Raw genomic sequence first — 26,345 nt, forward strand, 5'->3', positions numbered from 1 at the left:
GTTAAGTTAGTCATGTCATAGCTGTAACTGACAGCAAGAGGTGAAAAGCCAAATTAAAGCTAGCAACCCAGTGGCAATAATGGCCAGACCTAGAAGAACGCCAATAGCAAACACGGCGCAGCAAAGCAGTGGCAACGAGCAACGAGTAACGGCAAAGTAGGAAAGTTAAGTAGATGAAGAAAAAAAAACAACAATAAAGCAAACAACAGCCAGCAGCCGCGAGCTGGCAACAATTAGACGCTTAATGGCCAGACAAGACGCTGAAGCGGCTAACAATGTGCAATCTAACAACCAAAAAGCAAACTACTGCACAATGCAACAATAGCAAAACAGAAGGTTTTGCCACGAACAAGTCATAAAAAAGCGCGAGCAGCAAGCGTCTTATAAACCGTTGCTATAACGCGCAGCGTATCGGCAGCGTGCTGCAGCCAACAACAAACATTGAAAGGTTAAAGCAAAAAGCAGAAAAATAAGTAGACAGCACCGTTAGCGCAGACAATAGATCAGGCATATCAACGCTGACCGCAACAACAACAACAATAACAACAACAAGCTAACTACAGCTATTAGAAAGTACTGGCGAGTGACGAGCGGCGAGTGCACAGCAATCCGCAAGGGAAATCTGTCGAAAAAAACTGTTTGTTGTTGTGCACAAAAGTGGGCTGCTTACGCCATTTGAGTTGGCGGCTGCGCATGCGCGCTGTTTGCGCCAAAGACGCGGGGGGCGGCCGGCACGCCACAGCCATTAACCTCTCTAAAAAGAGAAATACGATAGTCGACGCGATATTATTATTGCTATTGTTGTTGCTTTAGCTAAAGCTTAGTTTTTTATAGCTATCTGCCGGCAATCGGATGTTTTCCGACAACGAAATTAGAATATATGGTCCATATAAAAAATATAATGTTGTGCTCGAGCTCCTATTTCTACAAAAAACAATAACAACAGCAATCTACAGAGCTGAGTTAATGTTGTTTTATGGCTTTTGGTGTTGTCTGTTGTAATTGCTGTTGTTGTTCATGTTGCTTTCGTGATGATAATGTTAATAAATGTTTTCGTTGTACTGTCAGCACTAACAAGAGCAACAAACAGAATGTATGCCACGCGATCAAGTTCATCAAGATCAAAGCGCCCAAGGCAGCAATAGCAACAGAAAACATCAGCAAAAAATAGCAACAACAACAACAAAATATATGTAAAAGACGCTACAAAAATGGCAAAGACAGTCTGAAGAGCATGTAAGCAGCAGTCTGCCAGTGGCGGCTGATACTGTGCGTTGTGAGGCTGCTTCAAAAAGGGGCTTAAGGTGCTTAACTAGTTTGAAATCCTACCAATAGGCGATTTTCGGGAAATCTCCTTGGATAAAACTTAACAAAGTGAATCTTACCAAAAACAATTTTTTGCTCCCTTAAGACACCTCAAATCTACTATGAATATGGTGGAAGTACATAAAGGAATATTCATTTCGATGTTCCCACTGTTTTTTAAGTAAAAATACAGAAACTTCAAATTTAATGGGGAATGTTTATTTTTTGAAGATTATTTCTTTTAAATGTTGGCCGCGGCTACGTCTCAGATGGTCCATGCGTTACGTCCAATTTTCGATGACTCCTTCGAGCATTTCGACTGGTAACTGGCGTATGATATGCGTAATGTTTTTTCCAAGGCCTGAATCGAAGCGGTATTGCCCGCAGAGACTTTATAGACTTTACATATCCCCACACGATTTTGGTGGCCAATCCGGCCAAAATTAGAAATTATGTGCTCAACGAAGTGCTCTCTCAATAAATCCACTGATTGATGCGATGTGTGGGTAGAGGGTGCCGGTTTGTCGGAACAAAATGTCGCCGAGGTTACAAGCTTCATTTTCAGGCATCAAATAGTCGGTCATCATGGCGCGATAACGGTCGCCATTGACGGTTATGTTCTCACCGACATAATTTTTGCAGAAATATGGACCGATGCTTCCACTGGCCCACAACCACACCAAACCGTTGCTTTTTTTCTGGACGAAATGGCAGCTCTTGAATATATTCAGGTCGCTCTGCGTCCCAAATACTGCAATTTTGCTTGTTTACATACCCATTGAGCCAGAAATTGGTTTCATCGTTAAACAAAATTTGGCTCGGAAACGTCGTATCTTTTTGGAACTTTTTAAGAGCCCATAGAGCGAAGCGATGTCGCTTGGTAAGGTCGAGAGGCTACAGTTCTTGTAAAATCTGCATTCTGTACGCTTTCAATTTAAGATCGGGAAGTAAAATGCGCCGAAGTCGTTTCATACGTTCGTCTGAGTTGCTGCGAACGGCACCGTATCTACTCTCCACTGTCTTCGGTCGAATATGATCCAATAATGAATGCTGGGTATCGAGATGAATACATTTAAGAACACATCTCTCACAATTTCAAATGTTTTTTCCCTCCCTAAAACTACTACAACACCACCACTGCCACATCTGCCTACGAGTGATGGTAAATCGAGCTGTTGTTTGCTCCAAAAGTTGAAGTCAACAGTAGCACCAAAACAACAACAACTAGCAAGCGAATCCCATAATTTGTAGCTGCTGATGTTGTCGTTTTTCCTTTGGAAACGGTTTTTATTTTGGACTTAGCCATCTTTATTATTTTTGCAAGCAGCGCGTCTCGCATCTCGCGCCTGGCAGCAAGTAGTATTTTGTTAGCAACATCACGTTTCAGCAGCACAACAACAACACCAAAGGCCATATAATCAGAAACTTTAATATTAGAAACAACAGTAATAATAGTAAAGCGGTCCAACATTACAGATATGACACTGGAACTTAGTCTGCTTACGATTGCTTTGGTACTGCTTCTTAAACCAGTCGATTTCATTATTATACCATGAGCGACCAGACCATCAGACCAGCAGTGTTGATGTTTAGCTATTTATACCCGGAACGAGGCATTTTAAGTTTGAGTCGATTTAGTCATGCCCGTCTGTCTGTCTACCCTCAGCTTTTAGAAATCGATCTGAAATGTTGATCACATCCTCTCTTCTCGGAAAAGCTGCTCTTGTGTCGCACGCGTCTATATCGGATCACTATAGCATATAGCTCTCATAAAAGCTGACGGTATTTATACCCGTTAGGGTGGCAAAGTTCAGATAGGTTGTCATCGAGGTCATGCAACGGTAGGAAACATGCTGTTCCGACGGGGTCGGATCATAGAGAGTGGGATGTCGGATGTGTAGGGTTAACTGGGCATGCAAAGAGGTGGTTAGAGTCATGTTGAAACTGCTTGCATGCTGGACATATATTTGATATGCCGCGGTCAATTCTGAATAAGTAGGAGTTAACCTGCTACAGTATCTAGAACGAAGCTGCACAAGGGTCACTCTGGATTCTCGCGGCAACTCGAGCTCGTCGTCTGATGGAACCCCTTTTATTTGTGAAGGCTACTACAACTTCAGTGCAAACAAAATTGACGTCTTCTCTTGTTATATCAATAAATGCGTGTCAAATCCATCTTTATTATAACTAGTTTGCAACTAGTTACTTCTTAATTCCTTTTTTCACCATCCACACACCAGTTTTGCCCTAGATATTTGTCGTATTTTGTTTTTTTTTTGTTATCTGTAGGGTAATTACATAAGCACTTGGTAACTCTGCGCTCTAGCGTGGCTGCGGTTTCACTCCGTTGCCTTCATTGGCTCTTGACTTAATTTTATGTCTTTCGTGTCCAATTACCCTGAAAAGCTGATTGACATTGAGGTGAACAGGTAGTTCAGATAGTTGATGTTGCAATTAAATGAATCACCCAGATTGTAGAGCAGAATATAAAATTGAAAAGTAGCAAGCACACAATCTTTTTTAGATAATTGCAATAATTCGGAGCTCGATTGAAGCAATACAGATTATTTGTAGCATTAATTTAATTTAAAAAATGTGTTTTTGAAATGCTGAGCCACTTATCCGCTGCTTTGCGCGCGAAGGGGAGCGCCCTTGTCTCAATAATAACGGATTGTTAATGAGCTGGTGTTCCGTAGTCCTCTTGAGTTGTAGCGCTGGCTTTGCAGGCGCTGGTCAACAACTAGGTGCTGTGGGACTGCCATACTCTTCTTCGAGATCGAGCTCGCAACAAGACTCATCTTACAGCATCTTAATAGATATTGAGCGGAGTTCTGTGCGACATTCTTCAAGGACGGAACGCGGGGGATCCACTGAACCTCATGCTCGCAACGAGACTTATCTCACAGCATCTGGAGGAGCCTACTGTATATTATCTTATGAGCGTGCATGTCTCTGTGCGAGCGCGAGACTCCTCTTCCAGCTTACTCAAGGACCGAACTACTCATCTCATATTAGTAGGAGTTTTCACTGGATATTGTTTATGAGCGTGCATGCGGTAAGGCTACATATTTGGTCGAAAAACCTGTCGACGCACACAAAGGACAAATATCTGCTCAAGTGAGATCCGTGGATTTTTGGATCAACCCTAAAAATTAACTGTCAAAGCTGTAGGGTATTACAATGGATCTGTGTTTTTAGCTGTGCACGTAGGCGCCATCTTTTGACTGGCCTTGTAACCTAATCTATCGACGAAAAAATTACGCTCTGTAAGTCTCTCATTACTCCCCTCATATTTAACGGCGTAGAAACATGGACGATGACGTTTCGAGATGAGCAACCACTTGGAACATTCGGTGTAAGGTTTTGCAAGCCAGGCGCGTGAGTGATGAATATCGAAGAAGATATGGAACCACGAACCTTATGAAATCTACGGCGACGTGGATATATAATATTTAAGCGCAAAAATATTCAACGAATGCGCTGCTTAGGCCATGTCGTTCGCATAGAAGATGATCCGCCTGCGAAAGCTACTTCGACTCGAGAACTATGGGTGGACAACGGAAACAAATGACCTGTCTGCATTTGGGATGTGCAACTGGCGTGGCAGGATAGAGGCAAGTGGCGAAATTTTGAGTTCTCAGCCCAGACCGACGCATGATTGTAGTGCCAAAAAAGAAGAAGAAGAGGTAACTGGCGTAGTTTGGAGTTCTCAGCCCAGACCGACCCACGGTTGTAGTGCCAAATAAGAATAAGAAGAGTGAACTGGTGAAGTTTTGAGTTCTCAGCCCAGACCAACCCAGAGTTGTAGTGCCAAATAAGAAGAAGAAGAGTTAACTGGTGAAGTTTTGAGTTCTCAGCCCAGACCAACCCACGGTTGTAGTGCCAAATAAGAAGAAGAAGAGTTAACTGCTGAAGTTTTGAGTTCTCAGCCCAGACCAACCCACGGTTGTAGTGCCAAATAAGACGAAGAATCCAACTCATCCTATGTTTCGCATATTCTGTTCTGGCGTGATCTTAACCTCCAGGGGACTCAAAGAAAGAGAAGTTAGTGTTGGATATTGAAAATAAAGGTGCTTCTGTGTTTATACTAAACTTTGAATTGCGACCTTTTTCGACTACTTGCACGCTTTCTTTCTGTTAGTATTTGCTTTTTGACGCTTTCTTCACGCCAAACTTCCTAATTGTGGTTTACAAATCATACTTCCCGGGCTGGAAATAAATATGTATGTATGTATGTATATTTCTGATCAAACTCGAAATCAAGTTTATGACGCGCTGTCTACTAAGCTTACGAAAATTACCAGCCGCATGATGATTTTGCGAAGAAAAACACCAATTTGCGCGAGCTAAATTTAAAAGTGACCAGCCAAATTGGCGCAACGAACCGCCGTTCCTGATAAACCGGCGTTGTGCGATTGCTTTTTTCGGTGCTCGTGCGACAGTTAAGACACTGCAGTAAGTCAGCGCACAAATAACGTGACTTTCTACGCTTGATTGGCAACAATAAATCGCACAGCGGCCGCACAAAAGGCGAAGCAATAAAGATTACTCATCAGCAGCAGCCGCTGCCAAGGCAGTAGCAATCGCGCAGCATATTGTGTGTGTGTGCTTGTGAGTGTATGCAAAGCTGCGCGCATAAAATATCGACGATCGGCAGACAATAAGCGCAGCAACAACAACAACAATAAGCGTTGTGGTAGCGGAAAACGTGTTCAACACGAGCGATTGCAGTCGAGCGACAGCAACAAATTTGTGTTGCGGTTAATGTGTGGGTTGTTGTTGTTGTGCATGATGTTCTTATTGTTGCTGGCAGTGTGGTTTTTGTTGCTCATGTTGTTGTTATTGTTGCTGACGTTGTCGTTGCTGCTGCTGTGCGCAAATAAAGACGATAAAGTTACTCATCAACAGACTCTTAGTGATATTTACGTTTCTGTGTGTGTTTGTATGTATGTAAATATATTATATATACATTTATGTATATGTAATTAACCGCTGCTGCTCATTATTATGCTTGTAGCCGCTGGATCAACGTCATTACTGCAGTTATTATCGCGTGATCAGCTCACAGCTTAACGCTTGATTGTTGAAGCTTCGCCAAATTTGTTTGTACGCGCATCATTTACTTATTTTTATATACATATGCATACATACATACATGTGTTTTTGTTGTTTTATTACACTTAAAGCAGCTATTGTTGTTGTTATTTTGACACCCGTTTCGATTTTTTTTCTACTGCCGTTTGTTCGGTCTTTTGGCTTAATTTCGCTTTACACCACATCTGTCTTTCTTATGCCTGTGTACTGCTGCCATTGTTGTTGCTATTATTTTTTGTTGTTACTGCTGTCTTCTGTGGTTACTTTTGCATTGCTTGAGCTCAGCTTAACGCTGTTGCTAACTGCCTATAAGTCAGTGTTGTGTTGCTAAGTCAGCGTGCCGCTTAACTGATGGTTTAGGTCAACGAATGATGATACGACCGTATGCGCAGGCACAGTGGGCTGTTATCGTAAGATTTTGGAGGTGGTGGAAATAAAAACATAAAAAAAGTGCCGAAGCTATAAAGGCCTTCATAGGTGCAATTTTTATAGCAAAAATGTTTTAAATAAAATTTTATCTTGATTTTGTTTGCTCAGTTTGTATGGCAGCTATATGCTATAGTCGGCCGATCCGAACAATATGTGCGAAGATTGTAGCGATTTTCCAGATAATAATATATGCCAAATTTTGTGCAGATATCTTGTCAAATAGAAAAGTTTTCCATACATCGACTGCATTTTGATGAATCAGTTTTGTACGGCAGCTATATGTTATAGTGATCCGATTTGTACAATTCTTTCGCAGATTATGCTCTTGCCTTTGATAATATTCTATGCCAAATTTTGTGCAAATACCTCATCAAATAAAAAAGTTTTCCATACAAGTACTTCATTTTTATCGGTCAGTTTGTATGACAGCTATATGCTATAGTGGTCCGATTTGAACAATTTCTACATATAATGTAGCGTTGCTTTACAAAATAATTTGTACCGAATTTCGTGTAGATACCTCGTTAACTAAAAAAGTTTTCCATAGAAAAACTGGAGTTTGAACGGCTAGTTTATATGGCAGCTATATGCTATATTGACCCGATATCAACGATTTATTCGCAGATTGTACCGTTTTCGCGGACAACAATCTATGCCAAATTTTATAAAGTTAACTCGTCAAATCAAAAAGTATTTCATACAAGCACTGGATTTGGAAGTCTCAATTTGTATGGCATGAGCCCTCACAATAAGCCCACTGTGCAAACTCAGTTCTTGAATTATTTTTATTTTATTATTGACAATATTTCGTGTGATGTTAGACGCTTGATCAAATCTATAATTTTTTTGTCCACCACTTGAGCTATTTTGCACCACTGTGCGTGAGCAAAACGTCGGTTGCTTTTTGTGACTGTCTCCAATTAGATTTGCACACCCTTGGGTACATAAATTTGTCGATATTTATGTGAGTAATTTGACGTCTTCGTTGGCTGACGAATTAACAATGGCACTGAGTAACTAACCCAACGACAACAACAACAAATACCCATCAAAACATAATAGTAGAAACATGTTTTATGCCAATTGCTAACACTAATGGTTGTTGTTGCACAATAAGTTGCGGTTAACTAAGCGTTGCAAAGCACTTGGCAACACCACACGAACAATACAAACAAAATGTGAGCGACGCCAAGAGCTAAAGCGGCAGGCAAAAACTGTGACAATGATCGTCAAGTCGAAAAGTCAACGCACCAAACTGACCAAACGCAAGCGATCAACAAACGATTGCAATGAAAATAATACATAAACACAATAAAAAATATAAAACTACAAGCAATAGCAACAACAATAATAACTACCAAGAAACACTCGCACATACAAACGCTTGCTGCTAAGCAATGAGCCAAGTTAGCATGGCGCTTGTTGTTGCCAACTGCAAATGGGTTTCATAAAAATTGATGGAAAATTTTTGTACAACAACAATAAGAAACACACAGCACATGCTGCAATGAAGAAACACACACACGCTCATACATACATATATGTATGTATATAAGTAACGAATATATGTATGAGTGTGTTTATTTGGCGTAACAACGCATTGTTGCAGCAACAAAATGTTAACTGCTTAGAAAAAGTGATCGCGTGAGGTGAGCAGCGAGTCGAAAAGTCGCGCATGAGTCAGCCAAAAGGCCAACAAATAACATAGCAACAAGCGTCAATACAAAAATAATAACAACAACAAATAATAGGCAAATAATAAATATACACGCTTGTGAAGGGGCTTGTGCTACTTGCCTCATTTTTTGTTGTTGCTGGCAACAATACGTGTATGTATGTATGTGTGTACATTAGAAGTTGCTGTTATGACGCTTCCGGCTCCGTTTGCCGCTGTTGCCGGGCGGCTTGCGAATTTCAGTTACACTTTGTGTACATTTTGTATAGCGAAAAGGCCATTAGTTGCAAAAACCACAACAACACGCACACACGCACATACGCATGCTTAAAAAGACAAGCGACGAACTTAAAAACAAATGTTGTTTTTATTGTTGTTGTTTTTTGTATTTTGTTTCTTGTTGTTGTTGGTTTTGTTTTTTGTTGTTTTTTTGCTTTGTTGTTGTTGTTTTACTTTGTTGTTGTTGTTTTGCGTTTTTGTTGTTGTTGTTTTTGTTTATTGTTGTTGTTTTAGCGTTTTTGTTGTTGTTGTTTTTTGTTTATTGTTGTTGTTTTTGTTATCATTGCTCGGCGTCAGTTTCGACTTTTGGTCATTGCCCGTTAAGCAGCGAAATCTCTAGAAGCACAACAACAATATGCATTGCAAAGCTTTTATTTACCGTTGATCTGTGTACAGCGCCGTGCGCCAACGTAAAATAAACTCTACATACATACATACATAAATAACTATAAAAGTGTGCGATTGGCACACGTCGAAACGCTTTCTTCGACTTTTGCACATTTTTTAGTGATTTTTAGTGGAGATGAGCGCTGTTGAGTGCCTACTTGTTGTTGTTAATGTTGTTGGTTTGCATTTTTCGTACTTTGCCTCCTCGCCTTTTGTCGTCAACGACGCGCGAGCGCGATGATTCAAATTCGATTGCTTTGATAATGTCTATGAAAATGGTTATTTTTATACGAACCAGCTTGTTTTTGCATTTGCGGAAATACTTTATTGACGAGCGCTTGGCGACAGATACGATTCTGTGTGTGTTTGCTGCTAACCCCCTTAGTATGACAATAAAGCATATAAATGTGTGACGAAATTTAGTGATGAAATTCTTACACTTTTCAAAAACTACACACATACTGAATATTGAGTCAGTAGTACGAAATAGAAAAAATATAAAATCAAATGGTTCTGGAAAATCTTGGATAATAACATTTTTTATTTTTTCAACCCAAAATAATACTCTTGATAGTTGTAAAGAGTATTTTCTTGAAAAAGTAATTATTTTCAATTAGAGAGCTTAGTAGGAATGCTGTTTGAAATACTTACTTTGGGTTAGGTTAGGTTAGGTTAAACTGGTATGCCAATGAGCCACGTATAGACCAGTTTTGGTACTTTGTAATACCAGATGGAGTTCAGTTACTACTTCCAAAAGGCGCAGTCATCCTTTAGGATGCCAGCGCTTGACGCGAATTTTAGCAGACGCTGCGGTCTCACTATTAAGACCTCCTCAAGTGTATCATACCGGTTTTGTATTAGGTACGACAACCCACATTGATTACGGCATATCGTCATTCTTTCTAGTAAAATTCATTTAAAATAAAATAATAAATAAATAATCATTGAATTCATCCACACAAATTCATTCTTAACCCTAGAAATATAATGCTAATGATGTAGCTTATTTTAAAAAATAAAATTTTAAATTTTAAGAATGTGAAAAGTTTCAAAATTATTCGTTTTTTAACTGAAATAATTTACTTTATTAATTTTCAGTGCTATGAGGCACTCATCAAGGCATAAAACAGACTATTTCAACTGCGCGTTTGAAGTTGCTCCGAATACAATAGAGAGCGTGACAAGACAAGAGCGTAAACAAAGTGAGTACGTAATTTTGGATCCATCGTTATTTTACTAGGGTTAAGGTAACCTGTTGATTAGTTAGTTTCATTGTTTGTCTGTTATTAGTTCTGTAGATTTTAGAGTTTATTCGAATGAAAATATTTGCTGTACATATATATGTATGTATGATACATAACGTACATATATGTATATTTATGTATGTAGTACATATAATGAATAATCCTTCCTGTGCCCGGAAGAAATCTGTTAAAATATTATTTTTACACTATACAGGGTGTGTTAAGTTTACAACGAAGTTTGTGATACCTGGAAGGAAAGATCGGAGGTTCTATAAATGTACATACAACATATGTATGTATGTATTGATATACCATACCATTACCATTATACTTACGTATAATATTAAATAAATATAATAAAAATAAAAATCGTATAGACAATATTAAATAAATGACATGACGAGCTTAGTCATGTTCATCGATCTCTCCGTACGTCTTTGTGTATATACATATGTACATGCACTAAACCGTCAGTTTTGGAGATAACGATCTAAAACTTGCTTTTTTTCATCACGTACGTCTTTGTGTATATACATATTTTTTCCTCAAAATACTGCTCATTTGTCAGAACCGCAAATATCGGACCACTATAGCATATAGCTGCCATACAAACTGATCTATCAAATTCGAGCTTTTGTAAGAAAAACTTTTCTTGTTCATGAGATATCTTTAAGAAATTTTGCTGGGAACATTTTCTAAACCAGTGATATAATTTGCGAAGAAATTGTTCGGATCAGATGACTATAGCATATAGCTGCCATACAAACTGAATGATCAAATTAGAGCCTTTATATGACAAAAAATTTTATTTGACAAGATAGCTTCACGAAATGTTACTTAAATTATCGTCCAAGGTTATGTTACAATCTGCGTAGGAATTGTTCAGATCGGACCATTATGTCGTATAGCTGTCATACAAACTGACCGATCAATATCCAGTGCTTGTATGGAAAACTTTTTTATTTGATAAGATATCACCACGAAATTTGGCATGGACTATTGCCCAAAGTAGCGGTACAATCTACAAAGAGTTTGTTTAGATCGGCCTACTATAGCATATATCTGCCATACAAACTGACCGGTCAAAATGAAGATTTTTTAATTTTACACCCTCTTATGCTAGAAGAAATGCAGCTGTAAAGGATATTATAGTTTCGGTGTAGCTGAAGTTAATATTTTCTCTGGGTTTTATTTAATTACATGATATTATATGCAGAGCAAAAGCTCTAATGAACCCTCTCCCTGATGCTGATCCCGCCAGGGAAGTCTACACTGTATTAACAAATAATAATAATAATAACAATAATAGTAATAATAATGATAATAATAATAATAATAATATTATTAAAAAATTAAAAATAAAATAAAAAGTTTAAAATTATTTAGTTATAAAATTCAGCTCTACTCATGTTTTCTAAAAACCATAAAATATTTTTAGTATTTTCTACATACAATGGTATATAGTATGAGTGTGTATATGTACGTATGTGTGTATATAATTAGCATTTCAAAATTTCAAGTTTTTGCAAAATATTTTGTTTTGCACTAAATAACACAACAGCATGTGCATATACTTAGTATGAGTGTATGTTTGTATTTATTTGTTTAAAATTATTTATTTACATTTTTTAGCTACTTTAAAACATTATAAAATGCTAAAAGAAATTTCATCAGCTACTTGTTTTTGTCTCATGCTTTGCATGACATGTGAAATCGGAAGTTCTAGAAATTGTCCACATGTGGCCTCATCCATAAGAGTTCACAGTCAGGCAAATGCAAAGTATATAATTCTGTGAGTACGTATTTATGTGACTAATCAACATATGCTACATATGGACCTATCTTATCATTTGCTTAATATAATAAATTTACTAAACAAAATGTTTTTCTCTGCTAAAAAATTATGTTTGTTGTGCAAAAACAACGTTGCTATGTGCCAATTTTGAGTCACTGAGGCGGAAAAAGCCTAACTGAAAAATTCGTTGGAACGGATGTTGAGTATAAAATTCATATTTGTAGTTTTCATTTCCATAATTCAGACGCTGTTGCCAACCGATTTTTAAAACGATATAATTAAGTGCATATATAGTATATAGACATTGTCGTCATTGTTAACGCTGGAATTTGAGTTTTTGAAGTGAGTAATAAACGTTGATGATAAGCAAATATGTACATATGTATGAATGTATGTATATTTATACTTAAGTATATTTTTATGTATGTATGCAAGTAAATATATTCAGTTCAAACTTAGCATTATTTAATTACTCAAGTTTATTTTTCGTCTAAGTAATTTACAGTTTTTGTAGTTAACTGATAAGCGCGGTTGCCTTGAAGTATTAAAGGCGTACTTGAGTTTCAAGCATACTTTAATATGTGTCTACTTATGTATACTTATACATACATAAATAATATATATGTATGTATTTGAACAGACGATAACATTTGAAGTGTTATTGAATTAAATTGATTTGCTTTAAGCAAGGCAATGTAGTATAAATAGTAAATGAAGCCAACCAAATATGGTGATGTAGTAATACTATTAATTTAAAATAAGCAAGTTCCGTTTAAAAATAAATTTAATTGCATTGAAATAAAAAAAAATATTATTAATTATAATTAATTGATTATAAAATAGCTTAACTATAAGAAAACGTCGTTAGTCAAAAACAAGAAGTTTCCATACAAATACTTGATTTTGAACGCTCAGTTTGTATGGCAGCTATATGTTATAGTAAACCGATCTCTAAATATTTCTCAGATATTGTAGCGCTGTTTAGCGTGATACTCTGCGCCAACTTTTGTAGAGATAGCTTTTCAAATAAAAAATTTTTCCATACAAGAACTTAGTTTTGAACGTTCAGTTTGTATGGAAACTATATGCTATAGTGGTGCGATCTCAAAATGATTTTCGGAGATTTTAGCTTTGTTCAAAATAACATGCTGTACCAAATTTCGTAAAGGTAGCTCTTCAAATAAAAATGTTTTTCATACAAGAACTTTGTTTTGAACGTTCAAATTGTATGACAGCTATATGCTATAGTGGTTCGATCTCGAAAATGATTTTCGTCATCTAGATTTATAGCCAACTTTTTAGATGCTCTTCGCTACAAGAACTTAGTTTTTTCGATAGCTAAAATATTCCAATATTACTTGCAGCTCTTCAAATAAAAAGTTTTTCATACAAGAACTTTGTTTTGAACGTTCAAATTGTAGGACAGCTATATGCTATAGTGGTTCGATCTAAAAATGATTTTCGGAGATTTTAGCTTTCGCTACTTTCGAAAATATTCCACGTTTAAATTACACGAAGATATCTCGCCAAATGAAAAAGCTTTTCATACAAGCGCTCGATTTCGGTTGTTCAGTCTGTATGACAACTATATGCTATAGTGGTCCGATATGGTCGATTCCGTCGAATGAGCAGCTACTTGCAGAGTAAAAAACTTCTGCAAAACTTCAAATTGATAACTCAAAAACTGAGAGACTATTCCTCATATATACTTAGAAACAGTCGAAACAGTTGAACCCACAGATGAACTTGTCTGAAACAACTCAACAATCAATTTTGTTTGTTACGAACTCCTTGGCAAACTAAATACACCTTGCACAGGGTATAATAATTAGCAATTGCATATAAAATAGCGAGTCATTCAACCAATTCGCACTGCAATCACCAATTACCAACACTCCAGCGGCTGCAAAGCGCCTACTCATGCACATCAATCTTCTTCCCAGCAGCCAACACCGCGCTGGCGCGCTGTAATCAGGCAGCAATTATTTGTTGTTTTTTCTCACAACTAAGCTTGTTGCAATCACAATTATCGCCTAAGCGAGTGTTGCACGAACACTTTTCCGCTTTCGCACAAATACTTTCCACGGCAAATGTGGCAACGCTACGTTTGCGTCTCCAGGGAGCAGGCAAGCAGGCTTGTTGCGGCAAATACCGCTGCCAGTGCTGGCGGCAATTAAATGCAGCTTTCCACTGCAGCGACGCGAGAACTAGGCACCGCTAAAAGCTGCTTGCACAAGGAGCGCCGCTACTGTAAGCATTTCAAAAACGTTGCCACATAAGCGTACATACATACAGGCATTGCACATAAATGACCAACGCATTAAAGAAGGTGCTGACGAACAAGTTACGCCAACAATTTCCCAACAATCAAACAAAAGCGCCGTGATGGTCGCCAGCAACTGGACAGGCGCACAACTTTATGCAGCTTTGTGTGTATGTTGTGTACACAGCGACAGGTTAACTGGTTAGGCAGGCGGGCAGGCAATAAAATTGAACTTAAAACGCAGAATATAAATTAAATCGCTTACTTGCTAATCACCACTCAGCCATTGCCGGCTACTTAAGTGGCTGGCGTGCTTGCCGCGCGGCCTGCTGTCTGCTGGTTGCTGCTTTCTGCCGCTGCTTGGCCATGATTGCTTGTGCGTTGCAGTTGTTGTAGCTGCTTACTGCTTGCTGGCAAATAGTCATTATAATTATTTTTGCTCTTTTTTGGCTCGCTTGTTTGTACAACAGTAATTTACGCGCCTCATTCGTTTAAAGTTGCATTTAAGTTAATTTGCGGTTATTGTTCTGGTTAAGCGTGGCTGTGTGTGTGGTTGCTGTAGTTGTTGCATGATTTTGCTTTGTTGCACATCTTGTATTATTATCGTCATTATAATTTTTTGCTTTTCATTTAACCGTAATCGAGGCTACTGTCTTGCGGATCATGGCATATTAAGGCAAGATGATCGCGCAAATACACAGCAGCAGCAGTCGGTGACCAGCTTGGTAGCCGGAGTCATCAATTTTCTTGCAAAATATTACTTGAAGAACTGTCAACTTAACAGTGATAGATGTATGTATATGCATGTATTTCTTGATATTTTTCTTTCTTGAAAAGAAATCGAAGAAGTTGATGTTGGAGTGATGAATCGAACAACCAACTGGTATAAGCTGGTATAAACAGTAAAAATAAAATCACAGGTGACTACTATAACACTTTTATAAGGTATCCAACTATTCTCTTCGATTGAATTCAATTGTATAACCTTGACATGGATTAGTGAGTAATTTTTTTAACAAGAATGCAGAGCTTAAGCCTTACGAGCGTCGAAAGGCCCCATAAATCGAAGACCTGTTAAGCGAGAAATAATTTACATACTTTTGCCAAAGGATGCCCATTTATAAAACTCCATAGAAATCGGTGAAGATGATATTCGAGTGACGAATCGAACAACCAACTGGTATAAGCTGGTATAAACAGTAAAAATAAAATCACAAGCGACTATAACGCTTTATAAGCTAACCAATAATGTATTTAGTTGCATAATTTTGAAGTGGATTGTTGAGTAATTTTTTGAAGAAGAGTGCAAAGCTTAAGCCTTGCGAGCGTAGAAAGGCCTTATAATTCCAAGACCTGTTAAGCGAAAAACAATTTTCATACTTTTTCCAAGGGTTTCACATCATAAAACTTAAATGAATAAATACTCATAGAAACCTTCTCTTGCTTTTGGCAATACACCAGCTCTTAATCTAGTGTTGGAACTTTTTTGTCTGATCCTACTAATATCGAATCTTGACTTCTGTAAAAATACACACAGGTTTACTATATACATACATATGTACTTATTTCCCCACATTCACTTGTGATATGATTGCGTCGATAGTAGCCTTGAGGTCCTTAACGTGTTTGCAGAGGTCATTATCGCAAGCGCGACTCTCATCCAAGGCTGTTTCAGTTTTTTCATTGGGGTCCCAAACCCAGCGCACAACCTTGGTGAGCGATGTTTCGCTTTCTCACTTTAGCTCGCCTTTAAACGGATGTTTTTTTGTCTACCCAGAGGATACTTGTATGTAAAAAAATCGTTGCGGTGTTGTCGATAGTAGCCTTGAGGTCACTAATCGTGCCTTCAATAATGATTAATTAATGCCTCATCTCATATCAGATCGCAGGGGAATCACAGGTAACTATTAAACTGACGAGCTGGCAACGCAGAAGCGTGATCTGCGCTGGGCTACCAACGGTTCAGGTGCTGTTGCAAGATCTTTTTGGTCCACGATCGGTCGTAAGAGCTGGGATCGCGGGAATGTGATCTGCGCTGGGGTACCAACGGTTCATGTGTTGTCGCAAGATCCTTTTGGCTCAAGAACGATCGTAAGAGATCCAGTAAGCTCTTTGCTCTCAGTAGGCCTAGCATCTCCCTAATTGTGGGGGTTATTTCGGCGTCTACGTTGTAAGGTAGATAATCTTAACGGATGCCAGCTGCAGAAGCTCTAAATACTTTTTGCTTCCGAAATCAAGGCTTAAACATTTTGGAGCTCGTACCTTCAGATATCCCACCGAGTTGGTGAGAATAGCAGCTGAACACCCAACAAATTTTTATTGGCCACAAGCCGCTTCGCCGACTTAAAAGATCGAAGATCCCATACTTTAGTTCTATTTTCATGCTTGTCTATCCGCGTTCGCTTTAGCTAGCTGTTTACTTCGAAAAATTTGAGTGAAAGCTTCAGGCTTTAGCATTTCATAGTGTTCATGTGTCATATTTAGGCCAAATTTATCAACAAAAGATATTAAAGTTATGGCAGTGAAAAAGTTTATAAATATATTTATGAGGTTATATTAAAAATTTTTATATTTATTTAAGGCACGCAGCTGATGGAAAATTCCGTGCGGTTGAGGGGTCTCTTCAACAACTGTTTTATGAATTTAAACAAAGGTTGCATATTGTTTAAATAAGATTTTTGAAACATGTGTTTCAGTAAGTGAACCAGTGAAAGCTAAAAATTCCAGTGCTCTTTGCTAGAGGAGAAACTTTATAAACCAGAAATGTGAGGAGCGTGTTTACAATTTAAATATTAACAACTATAAGAAGTGTAATAACAACTGAAAGGTCTAAAAAATATTTTAGGCTTTATTTACTTTTGAAAAGTGGTTTGCTAAATTCGAACGGGGCGAAATGCGGACCTTTCACGATGAAGGCAATAGACGCCCTAAAGATGCTGTTATCGACGAAATCATCAAAAAAGTTCACAAACAAATTTTGGATGACAACGACGAGTTGATGATTCAGAGCAGCATTTGGCGATGTTCAAGCGTAATAAACCCGAGTTTTTGCATCGATATATGACAATGAATGAAACGAAACATGGCTCCACAATTTCACTCCGAAGTCCAATCGACAGTCATCCGAGTGAAATGCACACGATGAACCCATTCTGAAGCGTGGAAATGGGCAACAGTCGGCTGACAAGGCTCTGTCGTCTGTATTTTGAGAAGGGTATGGACAACCTTGAAAGAGGAAGCGACTATTACTTATCGTTATTGGATCATTTGAAGAACGGCATCGCTGAAAAACTGCCGCATTTGCAGCAAAGACAGTGCCGTTTCAATAAGTCAACGCACCGTGTCACAAGTCAGTAAAAACTGTAACAAAAATTCATGATTTGGGCTTTGAATTGATTCCGTATCCCCGTTATTCTCCAGATCTGGCCCCCAGCGGCTATTTACTGTTCTCAGATCTAAAAAAAATGCTCGCTGGGATGAAATTTCATTGAAAGCAGAGGTAATCGCCGAAACTGAGACCTATTTTGAGGGAGAGAACAAATCGTACTACAAAAATGGTGCCGAAAAGTTGGATTGTCGCTATAATCAGCAAAAAATTTGTTTTACTATGATAGTGTGGGAACCTTTGAATTAACCTGTTATCTTTAAGAAATTCATAATGGATTATTGGCCGGGGCAACGCTACTCTATTCGAAGAAATTTTCAAGATCATACCAGTAGATGATACAGAAACTGCAGGTTCAAAATCACTTTCTTGTATGGAAACTTCTTTATTTGTGAAACGTATGCTAGCTTCGATACAATCGAGTTAAACATTAGTTCCGTTTTTGTAAAAAATATTGTTAGTCATACTTTAGCAGCGCTTTGGTGAATAATTGCGATAATATGCATGTTTTTTTGATAGAATATCGGTGAATACCCCAAGAGCATTTAAAATTATTAAAAGCGGGTGTGGAACATTTATTTTTTTTTACAAATATATACATAAACAAGTAAGGAAGAGCTAAGTTCGGTTATAATCGGACATTTCGTACTCTTGCTCGGATTTCAAGTCGGGTCGTCATCCTGTTTATTTATATATTGGATAGTCGAAAAAGTCTTTTCGTATTTTGTCAACAGATGTCTTATAGTATCTCCAAAGATTTCAAGCTTCATTTAGCCAAAAAGAATTAAATTCGGGGAAGATATGAAATAGATTGACCAGGACCATCCCATAAGCAGCCATGACAACGCTAAGGTACTTGACATTCATTATCAAACGGTTTTGAAGCATTTAAAAAAGGCTGGCTACAAAAAGAAACTCAATGTTTGCGTACCATATGAATTGTCTGTAAAAAATTTAATGGACTGAATTAACATCTGCGATTCTTTACTGAAACGAAATGAACTCGAAACATTTCTGTAGCAATTGGTAACAGCAGACGAAAAGTGGATCAAATACGACAATAATGCGCGAAAGAGAGCATGGTCCAAGCGTGGTGAAGCTCAATAAATGGTCGCAAAGCCAGGTCTGACGCCTCGAAAGGTTATGATGAGTGTTTGGTGGGATTGGAAGGGAATCATTCACTATGAGCTGCTCCAGCCTGGCCGAACGATTGATTCTACATTTTACTGTCAACAACTGTTGAGATTGAAGCAAGCAATCGAAAAAACGACCAGAACTGATTAACAGAAAGGACTTTGCCTTCCATCAGGACAACGCTAGATCACACACATCCTTGATGACTCAGCAAAAACTGGGAGATTTTGGCTGGGAAGTTTTGATGCATCCACAATATAGCACTGACTTTGCACCATCGGACTACCATTTGTTGCGGTCAATGCAGCACTCCTTTAGTGGAGTAAAGTTGGCTTCAAGCGAAACCTGTGAAAATTACTTGTCGCAGGCTTTCGCCGAGAAACCAGAAAAGTTTTACACTGATGAAATAATGTCTCTAGCGAAAAATGGCAAAAATCGGTCGACCAAAATGGTACATATTGCTTCATTATAGTTAATTATAAATATAAAAAAAAATAAGTTGAAATTTGATTAAAAATACGAAAATACTTTTTCGACTACTTAATATATAACACTATATCTATACCGACTAAGTTTAGGTGATACGTACAACCATTAAGTGAACAAAACTATTATACTCTGTAGCAACATGTTGCAAGAGCACAGAAATTGTTGTGAAACATTAACTTTTTTGTTCAATTATAAAAAAGGGTTGAGAAACATTTATTTAGTAATTTTGTGGAAGTCGAAAAAAGTACCACTCTTTTCACTTTTTGTAGCTGGTGAGTCACTAATATTGTTATGATGTTTCTTGAACTGTTTTCACAGCTGCGAAAACCAACAAAGATATTGAAAGATGCTAAATATTTTATCAATAAATAATTAATAGTAATTTGTATTTTGACTTGTTGTCAATAGAAATCTTATCATTTGACATTGTTTTGCAACATCAGTGCTTCTGTTCTATCAACACTGATGATGACTCAGACAACAGTCAGTGTTCCTCCACAGAATATTTGTGGTTACTTTACGGATATCAGGCAGCTGGAGCTGTTGTAAGATGCGCTGATGAATTTTAGCTTTAGATATTGGTTAGCATGACACAGCAAAGTCTTTTAACAACTCGAATAAGCATCTCAAAACGCTTTACTTTTTGTGAAACCCAAAAAAGTTTAACTCAATTGAATATTTTTCTATTTAATTTTTATTTTAATGGCCTGAAATTTGACAGCTCGCAGCTAGCTTATGCCCCAAGTGACAATTGTCAGCTTACACGCCTTTTTTAAGCGGAGGCATGAAAGCGTGAAGCGGCAACAAACTGTGTCCACAACACACCCACTGCCACAACGCTAAGCAGTCAGGCAAGCCACCAGCAAATCGCGCGACTAACGGCACTGTCGGCACTTTCAAAATTGCAAATGTCTAAATTAGAAAAATCATTTTTGAGTGGTTTTTGCGCAAAAATGGCGTTTGCGGGTAATAATTCGCGCCGACGAAAAAGGCAAACAGGAAAACTCGGCGCTTGCGGAGACGTTTAAGGTTAAAAAACATTAAAAAGATTTCACAAAATTTAAATAATGAACGAAAAATACGGCTGGCAGTTGGCAGAAAGCGTTGAAAATGTCATTAAGCGACGTACGATAGACGTATGTATGTATGTATGCAGTGTGTTTGTATGTATGTGTATAAATGTAAGCTTTTTTTTAGTATTTTGAGGAAGTCTGGAAAAACTAACGCCACAAATAATAAAGACATACGCGAAAGAAATCAAAAACCGCAAATAAATGGCAATAACAACAAAAAACATTAGTATATACATATGTTTGTATGTATGTATAACTGTTTGGTGTTAAAAATGGGCGAAGTCGGCAAATTCGATTTCGATTCAAAACATTTTGTTTCTGCGCTGCCTCCGCAATCAGCGCTGCAGTGGGCTTACGGTAGTCAACAGAGTGTTACTTATGCAAACACACACACAAACATACATACATACTTACATATGTATATAAAGCAGACAGTTTGATGGCAGCGACGAACTGAGGCTGAGGTCAATGATTCCATTTGACTATGCTTGGTTGGCTGACAGTTTGGTTGAGTGCTTGTTGGCGTCGTAGATTTGTTGTTGCCAGCAGCCACGCACCAAATTACAAATATCAAAGCAGTTAAACAAAAACATATGTATGTGTATGTATATGTGTTACACATAAAAAAAAAACAAACGGAGCTGTACAAAAGGTAAATAACAGAAAAACAATTAAGTTTTATTAAAAAATCGAACGGAAAATTACCAGCACTGGAGCACAACAGTCAACAAAAAAATGAAAAAAAAATTAAAAAATGAAAAAAATGGAAAAAAAATAAAAAAAATTAAAGAAAAATAAAAAAAAATTAAAAATAAAAAAAAATTGAAAAAAAATAATTGAAAAAATAATAAAAGAAAATAAAAAAATTGGAAAATAAAAGTAAAAACTGTATCAACAAACAAACCACCGAAAACTAATGCAAAACAACAATAAAAGCAACAATAAACGTAGCACCGCAACAACAGCGCTCAGCGCTCATTGCGCTCGATGACGATGACGAATATACAAGAAGTGCTTCAGCAGTTTCGAGCTTGTAGCGGCAAATGAAAACTAAAATTTGAACGAAATCTGCAGCATAATAGGTTGTTGGTGAACGCCTGAGCACCGCGCAACAACAAATTATGGCATTATCATATAATAATAGTGGTAACAAAACCGCATTCAATCAACGGCTTTTGTAGCGAAATCAAATTAAGTTAATCCAAATGAAATTAAAAACGGTGCAGGGGTGTGGCGCGGCGGCGCGTAAAAGTGTTGGTAATTGGTGAAATGCTGATGATTAGTTGGTTACAAAACATGGAAAAGTACCATGGCGTAGTTTGGAACGAAAGAAAATCAAACAAGTGCTGTCTGATTGAGTTCATTATTTTAGCGGAGAAAGTTGCTACAATTTCCTCTTCATTATGTGCTCGCTAATGTGACGTCATTAAGGGGTTATATGGGTTTCCTCGCGTAAAAAACAACCTTTTTCACAATTTTTTCTCATACAAAAAATTAAATATTTTATTAGATTTTTTTATTGTTACAAACATACACTTTTAACGAAGGAATACTGAAATTTTTATAAAAAATATTTTAAATTTGGCCATTGCGACGCCATTTCCGGTGACTTCTCGGAAAAAAGATGCGCCTCCGTTGGCAGAATAACTACTTACAGGATTATCTAAAGTGAAAAATACGAGTTTTAGTTAAAACCTTAACTTAGAACTTGGATGAAGAAAAATACTGAAAATTGAGTTTTTGACAGAAATTTTTACAAAAAAAATATCAGTAAAAGTTTCGCGACATTTTGTTTCAAATAGTTGCAAACGAAAAAAGTTCTTCGTCCAATTCTGTAGGGATGGTATCTAAAAGACCTGTGTAAAATTTCATGAAGATCGGTTGAGTAGTTCTCGAGAAATCTTACCAACCGACTTCAAAAACACTATTTCGAGAAAAACGCGTTTAAAGACAGGGCACGTAGCCTAGCTAGCCTCGAGCGCATAAGTTCTCAAGACTGGAGACCCGAAACTATTACTCGGATCAACTTAAATATTTAGGACAATATTCTAGAGCTGTTGTAGAATTGATAAAGACAATAAAAAATTCGATTTTTAGAAACCCCTAAACCCATGTATGTAACCCCTTAATGAAACTCATATTTTCAAAATTTACCAAATAATACAGAATGCTACAAAACCTGTAGTATTGAAATAATAACGAAATAACCGACTGCATTAAAAAAATTTTAAGCTTTTCGTATCTACGTATGATTGGCATGACAAGTTAAGCAAATTTAAGCCATTTCCCTATCTGTCCATCCGTCTGTAAATATACGAACTTATTCCTTAGGTTATGAGATATCCATAAGAGATTTTGCAAACCGTCTGTTTCTCACCAAGAAGCTGCTCATTTGTCACAACGACTGCTATTGGATTGAAAAGCAATACCAAATTCCAGTCCAATGCAAATGAGCTCGGTTAATTGAGTTGAAAAGAGTTAAGAGGGCGGCAAAACGGCAACAGCCGGAAAGTGTATGAGAGATCATGCGCTTACCAAAAATTTCCTTCAATAAACTTATTGCTTCATTGACTGTATCGCATGTAGCGAAATCTTGTTGGAACCCAAGATGACCTGGCCACATCCACATCCTCTAATCAGAGGCATGAAAAAGTCATTAATCATGGCTCTATACCTTTCCAATCGATTGTTACACCACGTGCGACTTCATTTTTTAAGAAATATAGACCAATAATTCCATTTGCCTATAGATCATACCAAACAGTGACTTGTTGAGTATATAATGGCGTCTCAAAATAGCTTGTGGATTATTATCACTTCAAATGCGAGAATTTGTCGTTTATTTAGCTTCATAGCTGAGCTGGCTCTATTCACGCCCTTGATCGTTCGGCTTCAATTCTCTCATGCGTTGGATTTAGTAAGCCAAGGGTTAGATTGTAAAGGCAAATAGGTTGCTCCAAAAACACAACGCAAACCTACAATAGACAAGATGTTATGAAATCGGTTCTTTGAGAAACTAAGCCAAAAATTATAAAAGTGAAAGAGAAAGAGCTAAAACTCATATAATAGAGTTTACGGCAGTATCTTTTGGAGTACATTTGACAGAAAACACTTTAAGTCGGGCAAAACTCAACAGGAAAAGAAAGACCTATTTAACTAATACTATTATTATTCATTATTAAGGTGGCCATGACATTATTTCGGTCTGTAAGGATCCGCAAAAGAGGTTCATCAGTCGTTAAGAGTAGACTACATAACTGTAATAACACCTATAAAACTGAAGCCGCTCTACCTTCCCAAGCGACATTGCTTCGCTCGATGGGCTCATGAAAAGTTTCAAGATGATCCGACGTTTTCCAGCAAAATTTTGTTCAGCGTTGAGTTCTATTTTTTGCTCGATGGGTATGAAAATAAGCAAAGTGGACGCATTTGGTACGAAAATCAAACTGAAGAGATTCAAGGGCTGCCATTTCAACCAGAAAAGGGTTTGGTGTGGTTTGTGGTCCAATGGAATCAACGGTCCATATTTCTTCAAAAATGATGCCGGTAGGAACGTAACCGTCCATTGCGAACATTATTGTGCCATGATAACCATGATAAAGATCGTGATCTTGGCGACATTTGGTTTCAATAAGACAGTGCCATTTCCCACACATAGCACCAATAAATGGATTTACTGAGAGAACTCTTCGGGGAGCCAAAAATTTCACGTTTTGGGTTGATCGATTGGCCGCCAAGATTGTGTGATATCACACCGTTAGACCTTTTGCTATGGGAATATGTACAGTTTAAAGTCTCCCGCCTAGATTCAGGCCTTGGAGCAAAACATCAAGCGTGTCATTTGCCAGTTACCAGTCGAAATGCTCGAACGAGTCATCGAAAATTGGACTAAACGGCTGTACCATCGGAGACTTAGCGCGGCCAACATTTCAAGGAGTTAATCGTCAAAAAATAACTGCCAAGGAATGTTCTTTCGAATGATAATAAACATTTCCGTGTTTTTTCTTTAAAAAAAGTAGGAAACATCGAAATGGAGCACCCTTTATAATATTTTCACCACTACATTGCCAATTTAAACTGTATTTTCATGATTTTATGTAACTTTCACCATCATTTCTTTTGCTGTCAACCGAATTATTTGCTTAACTTTCTGACCCACCTACACTAGGCAACACACGCGCTTGTTGTTGTTGTTGCAACTGCTGCATTTCATTGCAAATGACGAGTTGCAGTCAACATTTGCCGCAGCACTCATCAATGGCAATAAAAAAGAAATGAAATAACAACAACAAGTGCGAAAGGTAATTTGGAGCAGGAAGCAGTTTGCGAGAGCGCACAACACACAATTGCCAGCAACGATAATAGCAGTAATGACAACAACAACTACAATAATAACAAACACAAAATCATTAAAGAACAAAAACAACAATATTTATAACGAATACAGCAACAGCAGCAACAACTAAAACAAAAACAACAACAATAAAAAACATAACAGCAAAAACGACAATAACAATACCAACAAACACAATGGCAACAAACACAACGTCAACAACAACAAAAACTACAACAACTACAAAAACATCAGCAATGCACAGCAATCAAATGTCAGCGGCAACAGCCGTCCCAACACCGGTGGCAGCAATAAACGGCCGAGTCCGTCCGTCGGGCAACGCTCGCCTACAGGAAGGGGCTTAATGGTGTAGCGGCAGCGGGACTGGCAACTAAAGTTGTGCACATGCCAGCATATAGGCACAGAAACTGGCAGCGGGAAACAGTGAAAAGCAGTAAGCAAAAACAAAAACTACAAAAACAAAAGGAAAAGGAAAATGAAAAAGGCACAAAAGCAAAATAGGAAATCGCAACACAAATTGCAAAATCACCGACTAAGTACAACAATGATTGCTGAAGCAACAAATGCAAACAGTTAACAATAAACAGTGTCAGCTACAACAACAACAACAAGAACAATATTACAGCAACTGCAATAGCAGCAGCAGCATATTACAAGTGTTGCGTACCAACAACAACAACAACAACAAAAGCACTATAGCAATACAGCAGCAGCAATAGCAACACTAGCAGCAACAACAACAATAACAACACCAAAGCGCACATGAAGTACGAAATAAGTTGGCAAAAAAGTGCTGCGCGCAAGCAACAATGATTACAGCAATCTGCAATTGCAAAGTGCAGCGCTCGCACACACTACAAAGGTAGCAATTGTGCAAATATACATAAGTATAACAGCGACAGCAGCAGCAACAACAACAACCACCGCAGCAATAACAATTGTCAGTGTAACAAACTAAGCAACAATGGCGTTTCCTTACGTGCAACGCGGAAAGCAACAACAATAAGCGTGATTGACTGATGGAACGAGCGCAAGCAAACAATCAAATGTATGTACAAGTGTGTATGTGTGTGTATGCGCAACAATAATAATAACTAACGTATTTGTAGCGAACGCATTCGCCAGCTAGCGCTTGGGCGGAGCGATGACTGTTGTTGCTAGGCGCATTGAAAGTCAGTAAAACCGCGCACACACATGCATACATACATATGTACAGAGAAAATCATTGTGAAAAAAACGCTGAAAAAATTGAATAAAAGTGTGTTGTTTGGGCAAGAAAATTGCATGCACGGTGAAACGATCATTTTGTTGTTGATGATGTTGCTGTCGCCGTTGCTAACATGCGCGGCGCTTAGTTGTTGGTTGTTGTTGCAAAAACAAGAAATAATAAATAAATATATTTATATACCCTTTATGAATTGGAAAGGAAAGTTTACAAC

General features: G+C 37.7%; 1 long non-coding RNA gene across 4 annotated transcripts in view; it reads left to right on the forward strand.

The window, feature by feature from the left end:
* The window catches only part of LOC126761176 (uncharacterized), a 302,754-nt gene that overhangs the window by 150,426 nt on the left and 125,983 nt on the right, over window positions 1–26,345 (forward strand). For all 4 annotated transcript variants that reach the window (XR_007667332.1, XR_007667335.1, XR_007667334.1 and 1 more), the window contains exon 4: window positions 10,268–10,371. This is a non-coding gene — a long non-coding RNA (uncharacterized LOC126761176). The remainder of the gene's footprint in view (window positions 1–10,267; window positions 10,372–26,345) is intronic.

Source organism: Bactrocera neohumeralis, chromosome 6 (genome assembly GCF_024586455.1).
Source record: "Bactrocera neohumeralis isolate Rockhampton chromosome 6, APGP_CSIRO_Bneo_wtdbg2-racon-allhic-juicebox.fasta_v2, whole genome shotgun sequence".
Classification (NCBI taxonomy): Eukaryota; Metazoa; Arthropoda; class Insecta; order Diptera; family Tephritidae; genus Bactrocera; species Bactrocera neohumeralis.